The sequence below is a fragment of the Neolamprologus brichardi genome, chromosome 15 (assembly GCF_056152115.1).
Source record: "Neolamprologus brichardi isolate AB-2024 chromosome 15, ASM5615211v1, whole genome shotgun sequence".
Taxonomy (NCBI): domain Eukaryota; kingdom Metazoa; phylum Chordata; class Actinopteri; order Cichliformes; family Cichlidae; genus Neolamprologus; species Neolamprologus brichardi.
In genome coordinates, this window is record NC_142118.1 from 39,226,169 (window position 1) to 39,239,153 (window position 12,985).

Sequence of the window (12,985 nt, forward strand, 5' to 3'; positions counted from 1 at the left end):
ACACTGTTGGTAATCAAACATGCTAACATTAGCTGTGGTGATTGTTGCTCTAAAAAACTAAGATTTGAAATACAAGCCATCCAGAAACAAACTGTTACTCATCTGTTCTTCCAGGAACACACATCCTTTTTGTTTACTTTCACCACTTATCTGTTGGACACTGTATTTGGTATCTGATAACGACTGGGCCACTATCACAGCTGCACCTAACTTTTTAATGATCACGTGACTGTGATGGGAAGGAGGTCCACAGGAAGGAGGTCATGCTAAATAATCTCAACATCATCTGAAATGACAGTCACAGGTTGTGCCTCACTGTTACTGTTGGCAACCAAATATCCTGATGTTTTATATTTTTGCAGTTTTTTTGTTTTTAATTCTGATTTCTCTTTATGTCTGTATTTATTTTATAACACTGTTTTCTGTATTTTAGTATAGTTTTTATATGCGTTGCTGTGTCTGAGTCGAAAAATAATAAACATTGAAAATTTTAAGATTTCAATCGTCTCAGTTTTGGATGAACTGAAGGTTAATAAAACAAATAAATAATCAAACAGCCTTCAAACATTTACTGTAACAGGGTGAAAAATAATTAATTTGTTGATGGACTGTGGATGAATTCTTTCAGGAATCATTTATTATTAATGACAAAAACAACTCTGAGCTTCCTTTAATCCTTTAAACTCCTCAAGACCTCAGCGAGCTTTCATGAACCGCAGTGAAGTCACGTTTCTATACACACAGCAGCTCCCTGCTTAGCATCCTGATTCATTAAACACTGAGAATTATGACTTACACAGTAACACACACACACACTCCTCGTGCCTATGGTACGACAACTTTTCTCTGTGCCCCTGGTACACTGCGCAGAAAATCCTTGCCCCCCCCCACACACACACACGCACACGCACACACACACAGACCTTTATTTCATCACATGTTCTATCATTTAATTTCATTAGTGTCACTGAGATTTAAAATCACATGGCTCTGAGTCTGATTTCCTGATCTTTCATTTTTAATTTCACTTCATTAAACAGAAGTAAAAAGTGCAGCAGGTGTATCCAGCTCTGCAGCACCATGCACAGAGCTGTCAGCCACACAGCTGACCTGAGCAGTCAGGTTTAATATTTGCACACTGAGTTTCAGGATAAACAACATGATGTTGTGGCAAATTGCTGAACCCTGCAGCAAGTGTCAAAGACGTGTCATTTCCTACTCATGCTGGATATTCACAATGCAGGGAAAAGGAAACATACTCATGAGTGTGGCCTCAGCCTCGCACTGCTAGTTTGCACTACTGCTGTGTTCATCCATCCTTTTCCCCACTTATTTGGGCCGAAGCCCATCCCAGCAAAAGGCATGTTGCACAGGACATCACAGGGCTAACTCACAGAAGGACAACTGTTCACACTCACACTGACACCTGCGGACAATCTAGAATCACCAGTTAACCTGGGGCGATCGTGGCTCAAGAGTTGGGAGTTCGCCTTGTAATCGGAAGGTTGCCGGTTCGAGCCCCGGCTCTGACAGTCTCGGTCGTTGTGTCCTTGGGCAAGACACTTCACCTACCGCCTACTGGTGTTGGCCAGAAGGACCGATGGCGCGATATAGCAGCCTCGCTTCTGTCAGTCTGCCCCAGGGCAGCTGTGGCTACAACTGTAGCTGCCTCCACCAGTGTATGAATGTGAGAGTGAATGGGTGGATGACTGGACGTGTAAAAGCGCTTTGGGGTCCCTAGGCGGGACTAGTAAAAGCGCTATACAAATACAGGCCATTTACCATTTAACCTAACAAGCATGTTTCTGAACTGTGGAGGAAGCTGGAGTAGCTGAAAAGCAGGGATGCAGAGTTTGCATCTTCTTGCTGTGCCTGCATGGCTTCCTCTCGCAGTCAAACACATGCATGTCAGGCTAACTGCTGTTTCTGAACTGTGAGGGTGAAGTACTTAAAATGTATAAAGTGCTGTATGAACGTACAGTTAAACACGTGACGTCTCTCAGCTAAAGTCCTTTGAGTGGTCAGTAAGACCAGAAAGGCACCTACACGATACAATACATCACAGGCACTGGGAGAAGATGCAAGCCCAACGTGGACCCAGTTAATGCGACACGACAGTGCTAACCACTGTGAGGTCTATCCTCCACTCCCTTTGTTCAGGGTTGTACAGTAAGAGCCAAAGATGGTGAAACTGTAGCAGCCTGATTGTAAATCTAACTGTGCATACATACACAGCAGGGTAGAAATGCTGGGTGAGCCTCGAGCTCATCTGTGTGGTAGCAGTGGTAACACCGTCTGTGAATAAGATCTGTCTTATGTCAGATGTGTGGCTGCTCTGACATATATGTCAAAGCACATATATGACATAGATGACATAGTTTTGTAGCATCTTTGATTAAAATAAAACCCCAATTACAAAAACATTCCCCAAAAACTGTGACATGTAAATGAAAACAGAACGCAGTGATTTGCATATTTCATAAACCCACGTTCTGGGTGGGAGTTAGTTATCTAAAAGTCCTGTTTCCTTTTCATCTTTGTGTTTCATCGTGTGCCGGTGGTTTCAGCTGGTGAAGGTTCTGGACTGCACACTTGGAGCAGTTCACCATCTGCATTCTTCTGATGCAAAGCTGTTTTAAAATGTGCGGTTCAGCAAATATGAAAGGCCTTCCCTGAAAAAGACGTCATCTGCATGCGAGAAAATGCTCTAAAACACGTCTGTCAGCACTGATGGTGCTGTCCAGATGTGCAAGCACAGGTACTAATGCACTGATAACAGCGGGCGACCCGCTCCTCTTTGGAGGATGCAACATCCACGTTTTCCAACAATGATTCATCATGCATTATGATTCATACTTTTAAAAATGTTTTTGCAAGATCGAGCTGTAACCTGCATCTGTGAATGGCCCAGTCATGAATGTAAATTCCCTGCAGTTATTTCAATGACACGATCGTTCCAGTGTGCAGCTCTGTGGTGCCTGAACACCCAAACACACATCCAGCACTGCTGTTTGGCCTCGTCCCATAGGCATGCATTTTCAGAATCTACTGATTTGCTAATATTATTTAGTGCAGATGAAATTTTCAAAGTCTTTGCAACTTTACGTTAAGGGACACTTTAACACTGGCACAGTTTGTAGATGCTGTTTTTTTGCAGACTGGTGAACTTCTGCCCTCGTGTACTTTTAAGAAAATCTGCTCCTCTCTTTATTCCCACTCATGCTGCTGAGCTTTTGCAGATTCGCCCAATTAGTTGCAAAATGTTCCTCCAACTGTTTCTTTTTAGTAGCACTTACTTTGCCGGCCTTTTGTTGCCCCTGTCCGAACATTTGACAGATGTTGATGCCATCAAATTCAAACTGAGCAAATTCTTCTTAAACTGTCATTTTTCACAGGTTTATGAAGTGCACAGTTTAGTCAGTAGTGGGTCTGCTGTGTGTCCAGAAAGCTGTGTTCCAGTTTTGGAGTAAAATTCTAGTTATTGTATTAGAAAATGTTAAAGCTGAAGCCGTGTGGGACGGCATTTTAAATACAGTCCATGCTTCATTATGTTTTAATTCAATTTGTACTCCATGTCAGGGTGTCTTACACTGTAAGGTCAGGACCTTACAGTAGCAGAGAAAACCATGCTATTTGCCCAGGAGCAGCCTTTAGTCACACTGAGCATGAAGAAACCTCCGTTACAGAGCAAAGCTGCCTGCTTTGAACTCACACGTAACCCTGCACTGTGAAAGTGCTGTGAGGATATACTACAGTGCTGCGGTGGGATGAAGCTCGGTCATTAAGGATGAAGGAGAATTATATTTTGTTTTATAGCAGAGTCAATGAAAAGAAGCTAAATATTAAGTAAGTATTGACTCAGCTCTGACTTTGGATGTGAAATCTTTGGTTCGCTCCTGTTTTTATCACTTGAGAAACATCGCTAAGCTGAGTCCCGTTGTATCGCGCTCCGAATTAGAAACTGTCATTCATGCATTTGTTTCATCTCGTCTGGACTATTGTAACTCTTTGTTTACTTGTTTATGTAAAGCCTCTTTGGAGCGTCTGCAAGTTGTTCAGAACGCTGCTGCAAAGCTTCTGACCAATTCCTCCCAGTCCTCCCAGTCCTCCCAGTCCTCCCATGTCACACCTCTGCTGATCCAGCTGCACTGGCTCCCCGTTAAATTCAGAATCCAGTTTAAGGTTTTGACCTTGACTTTCAGGGCTCTGCATGGACAAGCACCAACATATATCAGTGAACCTTTACATCCATACATTCCCAGCAGGTCCCTGAGGTCATGTGACCAGGGCTTGCTGTCCAACACACGAGGCTGAAAACAAAAGGCGACAAAGCTTTTGTGACTGTGGCCCCCAGACTGTGGAACTGTCTCCCTTTGAGCTGAGATCTGTGGACTCAGTGCTCGCTTTTAAAAAACAGCTACAAACTCATCTTTTTAAACTTGCTTTTAGTTTATTTTTATTTTTAGGTTTTAGCTTCTGTGAAGCACTTTGTGATTTTATCTTGAAAGGTGCTGTTTAAATAAAGTTTTACTTAATTACTAAATGGAAGAGATACAAAATTTCTTTTGTTCTGAGTCTGATTCTCCTGATCTCACCAGGCAAACATGCAGACCGTGCAGCCACTCAGCTCACTAACTAAAAACACTTAGCATCAAATTAGCTGAAGTTTGTTGTGATGCAATCGTCATATCATCACTCATCAGAGTGGGTCACCTCTATTTATAGCCACACACTGACTGCACTGTCTGACTCTGCTCATTCTTCCCTCTGTGAAACGGAAAAATACAGAAGCTGTCACAGAAAATGCAAAAAAATAAAAATAATAAAATGAAATGTGTCATGAACTTCTCCCAGTTCCACGACGTTTCAGTCTTTCAGTCTTCAGGCTGGTTTCATTACTTTCTGCTGAAATCATAGCTTATGATTCTTCATTTTCACTTTTCAGCCAGCAAAACACCGACGGGGCAGCTTGCACTCGACTCGTGGCAACTTCAAAGCCACTGCACACGAAACCCTCTCGAAAGAAGTGACTGACCTGCTGTGTTGACTCAAAGGATGCTATCGCAGCAGGGAGGTACAGGACAAAAACCTGGTCAACCTGCTCTACAAAAGCATGCTCTTAATTTGGAAAAAGTAGTCCTTGGTTCCCGTTTTGTGTGAGTTTAAAGGATGTGCAGTGTCATGCTGAGACATAAGTCTGGGGTTGGAACAGGGCTGCTGTGCGTCACTCACGCCTGGAATTAAAATCACGTATGTTTATGTCTTCACATATCTTATTCTTCGGTACGTGCCAAAGCTTCACAGTAGCATTTGGTGCTAACACTGTTTAATAACTGATAGGAAAGGATCATTCCAGAAATTAAATAACAGATTTTCATGCTACTGTCTTATTTTGGACTATAATGGTCAAACATCTGTTTACTTTAAGACGTAGTTACATGACTGACGTGCTCGGATAAACTGGAGGTTTTTACAGATTCATTTAATGAGTCTATATGTTAAAGTAGTGAGTGAATGAGTTCTGGTAAAGGGCGGAGGAAGGGTGGTGGCGAGGAGTACCAGATGAGTGGAAAGCTGAGTTTGGGAGGGATTTTCTTCACATGTGGAGCAAAGCGAGATGAATCTGTCCAGAGGGCGAGTGATAATCCAAACGGGCTCTCGGAGCTCCGGAGACACGGAGAGAAGTCGAAGAAGTAAAAGTAGAAAGTTTTACACTAAAAAGCTGAAGTAGCCTAAACTGTCTGTCACTCAAGGAGTTGTAGAATAAGTGGGTGAGGTCCTGTTATTGCAGGTAAGTGAAAGGGGAGCAGCCAGAAGGCAGCAGAGAGAAGACAGACGGTGAGGAGGAGCCACCGTGCTCTCACACAGCCACACCAAACCAGAGGAGATCACTGAGAGACTGGGAACCACTGAGGGACTGGGAACCACTGAGGGACTGGGAACCACTGAGGGACACTGACAGCATTGTTGTGCGGTCAGCTTCGACTCGTTCATTAGTGATTCTGCAGCAGCATCACGTCGGTGCACGTATGATAGATGTTGGTGTAGCCGCTAAAACTGGTGGACCTAAATCTTCACCTCCAAGTCCGTTCACATACAAGAGGAAGGAGTGAGTGGGTCAGCGCCAGCGTTGGGACCAACCCGTTATTAAGTAACGTGTTACAGTAACTACGTTATTATTGTGGTAACCAGCACGGTAACTAGTTATAACGAGCACGGTAACTAGTTATTATGCCAAAATCAGGAACGCGTTACTCGTTACTGGGATTCAGATAGGCTCGTTACTCGTTACTTCGTGTGGCGGCATCGCGGAGCTTCAGATTCAGTAACATTAGCAAGTGGTGGAGGCAGCAGGTGGAGGAGGGAAAGTGGAGGCAAGAGGAGAGACCCGAGGCGGCCGCCGGTCCGAGTATCAGGTGAACTGAACTTCAGGTAAGAAGTTATGACCTGCAGCCCAGCTGGGTCAGATATAAACCAAGTTTAGGTGGAGTTTATTTTCGTTATTCTGACTTTTTCGTACTGCGTGCTAGCTAGCATGACGGGGTTTCTATACAGCTGGGTGGTGCTATGATGTTAACGATGTTAAACTTTATTTTGTTCATAAGGTTAGTTAGTAGAGTTGCCGTAAGAAACGGAATCGTCTCGTATTCAGAGAAATTACTGAGCTGAAAAGCAACAGTTTGTCCCGGACTACAATGAAAAAGACACAAAGCTGCAGTTATTCTGTGTTTGCTGCACAGCTGCCTCTCCTCCTCTCATTCTCCCTCCCTCCCTCTCCTGTTTCTACTTCAATCATGAAACTGATCAATGATCAGCTGATCGGCTTTTCTCTCTTCTTTGTTTACCACTTTGCGCCAGAAACAGGAAACCAGCGGATGTCGAGCTAAACAACAGCAGCACGTTTGATCAGCTGTTGTTAGAATTGATTTAATATTAATTTCTAGTATCAGCTGATGTTTGCTGGAGCCACAGCTGTAAAGCTGCTGGTCATGATGGTTTGGATATGTGGTGAGAGGGAAACATGAAGATGAAACCAGGAGACGTCCTTACTGAATCATCAGAGCTGTGATGGAGAAACAGGTTTACCTTTTAGGTGACATGGATGAGTTGAAGTTATGACAGACGTTCCCAAAGTGTGGGGCCCGCCCCCTAGGGGGGGCGCAGAGCCATTGCAGGGGGGGCGCGGCATGAAAAGGGAAAAAAACCCCAAAACAACGCTTGGACACTGCTAGCACGGCGCCCACACAAACGCAAAGCAGGAGATGAAGCATCGCTGAATATGTTTCAACCAACTTCATTCTGAGCCAAAGACGAGAAAATATGATGAAGCAAATCTTCCCTTTGGTTTCACCTGCACAGGTGCAGAGGTAGGTCTCCCTGCAGGATTGGTTTTCCCTTTGTTGGGAGCAGCGCTGGGCTGTTTAAATCATGGACAAACAGGATCCCACATTCTTGATTTTTAGTTCACAAACACTTGTTGTAATGACTAACTACTCCTGACATGTTGGAGATGTTTGCTCTTTATACAGTAAAGTTACAGTGGGATACAAATAACATCAGGCTGATCCTGCCACGATTTGTCCCCCGGTTCAAATCACGGACAAACAGCATCCAACAGTTGTTTATGTTTTTGAACCCATTTTGCAGACGGATTTTTTGAAAAATGTATTGACAGCAATGTTGAATATTATTACACAGGAAAAAAAACAACTACATGTAAAATAATCACAGCGTGACGCCTCTGCCTTTGTAAATGGAGGGACAGTAACTGTGTGTAAAACCTGCAGACAGTCAGATTAACAGTATTTCGTCTCTGTCTGCAATTCATCTCATGTAAACAATAACGTGCACATAGCGTGACGTGAAAAAAGGCGCATACCTTTGACGTTGCGTGAAGAACTCTATATTCCTCGTCCACACATAAACGCAAAAAAGGAGTTTTAAAAAAATCTTGAAACGCCGTTTACGTGGACGAAACAGCTGCGTGTTCAAAAATACCCGTGTAGGTGCAGACGTAGCGTAAAAGAGTTAGTAGTTTATTTTCTTACTACCTGTAATTTATTGCAGATTACTTGTATTTGCTTAATTGTTTACTAAATGTTTGAGGTGTGAAATAAACCGCAATGGAGCAAAATATGGGCGTGTGTGGTTGGAGGATGTGTTCGTGCGTGCGTGCGCACGTGCACGCGAGGGGGGCGCGAACATTTTTCTTGTAAAACAAGGGGGGCCCAGCAAAAAAAGTTTGGGAACCACTGAGTTATGAACTGTTTCTGAGAGACAAATAACACCAGGATCCTTTTCTAAGTAGCTGACAGCCGGTAACTGTGCAGGGGCGGATCTAGCAAAGTGTTGCCAGGGGGCAGGTAGGGTATTAACAGGGAGAGGGGGCACAAAGACATACTTTTCTTTCTTATTCTCATTTAAAATGTCTCGCTTTTAAAAAATAATTATCTGAATCTTACAACAAACGATTGATAGATTGATGCATATATACCATCAGAACAGTGAACATCACTGTCACAACAGCGTTTGTTTTCATTCAAAGGCTTTATGATTTTTCCTATAATGGTCAAAATGCCCGGGATGATTTTCTGTCCCCGTCCAGCCCTGTATGCAGCTCATCTGCAGTCTGGTGTTACCTACATCTTCTTACTACATCTTCTAGATCACACGCGGCACTGCTGCTCCGTCTTTTTCGAAATACGAAAGGTTTTTGAAAGGATTTCAAACAGGTTTGAAATCCTTTCAAAAACCTGTTTGAAATCCTCCCGACCAAGCGATTGATGATCGGGAGCTGGTCGTGAGGTGTTAATCGCTTCTCGTTACCCCTCGTATACTACACGATGCATGATGAAGGCCAAAATCGGGCCAATTTTTGAGTCGTGTGACCGTTTTGGTGATCAAAAATCGCACAGTGTATGCCCAGCATCACACTGTGCGATTTTTGGCCCATTCTGAGCAGATTTTTGAGTCGTGCGACCGTTTTGGCGATCGGCCCAATTTTGGCCTTCATCGTGCATCGTGTAGTATACGTGAGGTAGCGAAAAAGACGGAGCAGCAGTGCCGCGTGTGATCTGGACACAAGCGATGGAGGCACAACTTGTAGAACTTTAGCTCATCTGAGCCTTTTCGATGTGGCATCACCAAATCATCACGACCACAACAACCGTGAAAATAGTTGGATGGACATCGCTGCTCAATCACAGCTGATCATGTTTTTCATTAGCAGTTTAACAAAGTTGATGGTGTCTGTGTGAGTGAAAGACAGAGAGCGAGCGACAGAATTTGTTATAACCTTCATGTTATGGACGCACAGTGTGACTCAGGTCACATCATCATCGGGCCGTATAGTGTCAGACCTGCATCGTGACCTATGAACTTCTAACCCCTGCGAGTCAATCGTGCAGTTTGAGCAGAAGCTGAACGACTGAAAAATCGCCCAGTGTGAGCCCAGCTTAACACCGCCAGATGCAGACAGAGGGGCACCCCGGCCCTGCTGTGGCCGTCGCCACCCACTGTTGCTGTTCCTGCCGTTGGGACTGGATCGCCGAACGACTCGTGGCCCCCCACAGTCAGGCAGCAGGTCCTCCAGCACATGTGTGGGCTCACACGTGTTTCTTTTTTTCTCTGCTCACCTTTCGTGCGTCGCTCTCTCGTCTCTGATCGGCCGCCTCGGGGATCGCCCCCACCTCACGGGCGCCTACAATTGTTACCTTAGTCCACAGTGGATTAGAATATTGTGCAACAACACTAAAACACATAATATAAATATGAGGATAAAACCATGCAAATAAAATCAACACTATGTACCAACACACAGATAAAACATAACACACATTTCCACTGTGACACATGTTTTGCTTTGTTCCAAAACAGAAAGTCAACCTAACGTCAGCACATCGCTGCGACGCCCCCAATCATGATTAACCCTGTTCACATAGTGAGCGATTCAGTCGACAGTCAGTAGTGGATGTGTATCAGCTGGATGTCTGAGAATAAAACTGCATTAAGCTGAAACTGGTTCTTTTTTTTTTACAAAGGTTTAATATTTTATTTCTCTACAGAAACACAAACTAATTTTATGGATGAAAACAAAAAGGGTTCAACCACAAACTAATAAATTAGATACACAACATGATTTTCTTAGAAGCCATAATTTATCCAGACTTATTTGAAAGCTTCACTACAACAGTTTGATATGATCCAGCACACGGCTGCAGGGCCGCTGACTGAGGTCAAGCTCATATCAAGTGTTGTACTGTGACGATGGCTCGGCTGTTACTGACATGCAACTCAATTACAATGAACCATGATAATGTACAAATACAGTAAATGTGACCAAATGCATTGTGTAACCGCACATGATTCATGTGTTATGTTGCTTTGCACTAATCTTTTCAGTGTGTTCAGCTGTTGCTAACTGACCACAGCTAGTCATGTGTGGATAAAAGGAAACCTGAGTATCCGTTGCCTCGGTGGCATCGGCTGGTAAACCTTTCTGTGCAATTTAAGATAAAAACCTCTCCCCACTGAAGTTCTGGTGCTCGTCTCCTTATTCATGTTGCGGCCTCGAGCTTGCTGGTAACAGATGGGAATATGGAAAGTGATGTGTGCACTGACATGGTGACAGGACACAGGTGGGCTCAGAGTGTGCCACAAATACCTCGCACACTACGACATCAGCAGCAACAGCCTGAACTTTTGATACATGGCAGGATAGATCCGTGATCCTGATCAAACAAGGAATCAGACCAGGAAAATCTTCTATTATCTAATTTTGCTGAGCCTATGCTGACTGTAGCCTGAGTTTGGTGTTCATAGCTGACAGGAGGGACACAGCGTGGTCTTCTGCTGCTGCTCAGCTTCAGGGTTTGACATGTCGGCTCTCCAAAGATTCTCCTTTGCACACCGGGCTGTCAGGACTGAATATTTGAGTTAGTGCTGCCTTCCTGTCAGCTTGAAGCAGTCCAGGAATTCTCCTCTGCACAGCATTAAGATATTTCCCCCAGAGAACTGCAGTTTGCTCCATGTTCTCTCTTCTGTAAACTCAGAGATGGTTGTGCTTGGAAAAACCAGCCTGCTGAGCACAAACATGCCACATTCACAGTCACCTTTCTTACTCTGATTGGTTGTTGGAACTTCAGCAGGTCATCTCACCCACGTGATTGGCTGATTAGATATTTTAGAGCAGGTGAGTCCACTTTGATAAGTGTACACAACAAAGTGGGCAATAGATTAAATATAAACAAGTAAAATGAAATGGACATCACTGCTACTGATAATAATGATAATAACATGTAGTTTAAATTTGGCTCCGATAACAAGACACGGCTAAGATGAACTTCTACGTTTTGTCTAACAAATCAAAACCACATCCTTTGCAGGGAGAAGCAAAGCTACCAGGACGTCACTTTACTAGTAATGAAGTCAAGTTTGTTGTGAAAGCATTTCACAGACAAGCATTTACAGTGTGCCAGAGAAAACTCTTCATGTGCTGCACGGTGTCTGATAGTTTCGGCTCTTCTGCCTCTGCTAATAACATTACCTATTACACTGGACTCCACTAATGTTAATGCACACCAGGCTGTAGAGCATGTTAAGTTTTAATCACAAAGACACTACCAGGGTGTTTTATTTAGAAGCGTGCATGAAGTGCTCGTCACTGTGACAGCCTGTTTCTAAACTCGCTGTTGTCATCCAACCGCTGCACAGTGAGCAGGAGGAGGCCCTGCTCCTCTGCCGTCCAGTTGCTCCTGCTGTTCTTTGCTCTGTCTGACATTAGCTCGGTTCTCAGCAGATGCGCCCATCACACTGTTGTGTCTTCATATTTGTTGGCAGCTTCAATTTCCTGCTGTTTCTTCTTCATCTCAACATGTCACAGCACGGCTGGCACCAGCACTGCACCTGTGCACCTCTGCTGTGTGGAGATCTCACTCCTGTGACCAATGACAATTACAAAAACAAACAAAAGAAAACAAAAACAAAGCTAAGTGTTGTTTTTTAGTGATCATTTCCTCCTGATTGCATTCAGAAGTCTTACTTTAAAGTAAATATTTGTGTTTATTCTGTGTATTGCAACCATCAGCAAAACAGATCCACACCTTGCAGCTTTGCACCGTGCAGGTGGAGGATTGTATTGCCTACATTAATGTTATTGAGAGTAAGTGGTGGGTACATCGTAATGCATTTGATAAATATGTGTAATTAAAGGGATGGTTTTTGTTTTAAAGTAAAATCTGTCTGAATCCTTGAAGGTGCGTCATGATATCACCTGCGGCATGTTTTTTCTGAGCTGTTGTGCAGCTCTTGATTTTTGTACCTGTGTATGTGCAGCATGTGATGTCAGGGCTCGAGGCATAAGTGTGTGAGTCAGTCTCACTGACTCTGCGTGCAGTTCACTGATACATCAACACAGACGTTCCTGGGTTACACTAAGATGATTACTGTAAGAGTTGAACAAGGTGAGTCATTCTTCAGAAAACAGAGAAAACATCAGGTGATTGCTTTGCTTTCTCTTTGACTTCAGTATGAAGCAGTGATCGTCTCAGCTGTTAGTCTGAGTCTGCAGTGACTCTGCATGGATGTGACATCAGTTTGTGCATCTATCCCAATACTGTGGCTCAAATTAATGCTGACTTGACTTGATAATAATATTTATTTTATTTTATTTTATTTAGGACAGTGATGTTAATGAACATACATGTAAAAAAATTGCATGAATGTAAACATAACAGATTATAGCCAAAGGCTAATTTCCATCTGTTGTCCATGAAACATAAAAAATAGACATAATAAAAACTCCATCACCAAACTCACACATCTTCACTCACTATGTGTTAACAGACCTCTCTGCATTGAATCATATCTGTTATTAACCTCTGTCTCTCTTCCACAGCATGTCTTTATCCTGTCTTCCTTCTCTCACCCCAACCAATCACAGCAGATGGCCCCGCCCCTCCCTGAGCCTGGTTCTGCTGGAGGTTTC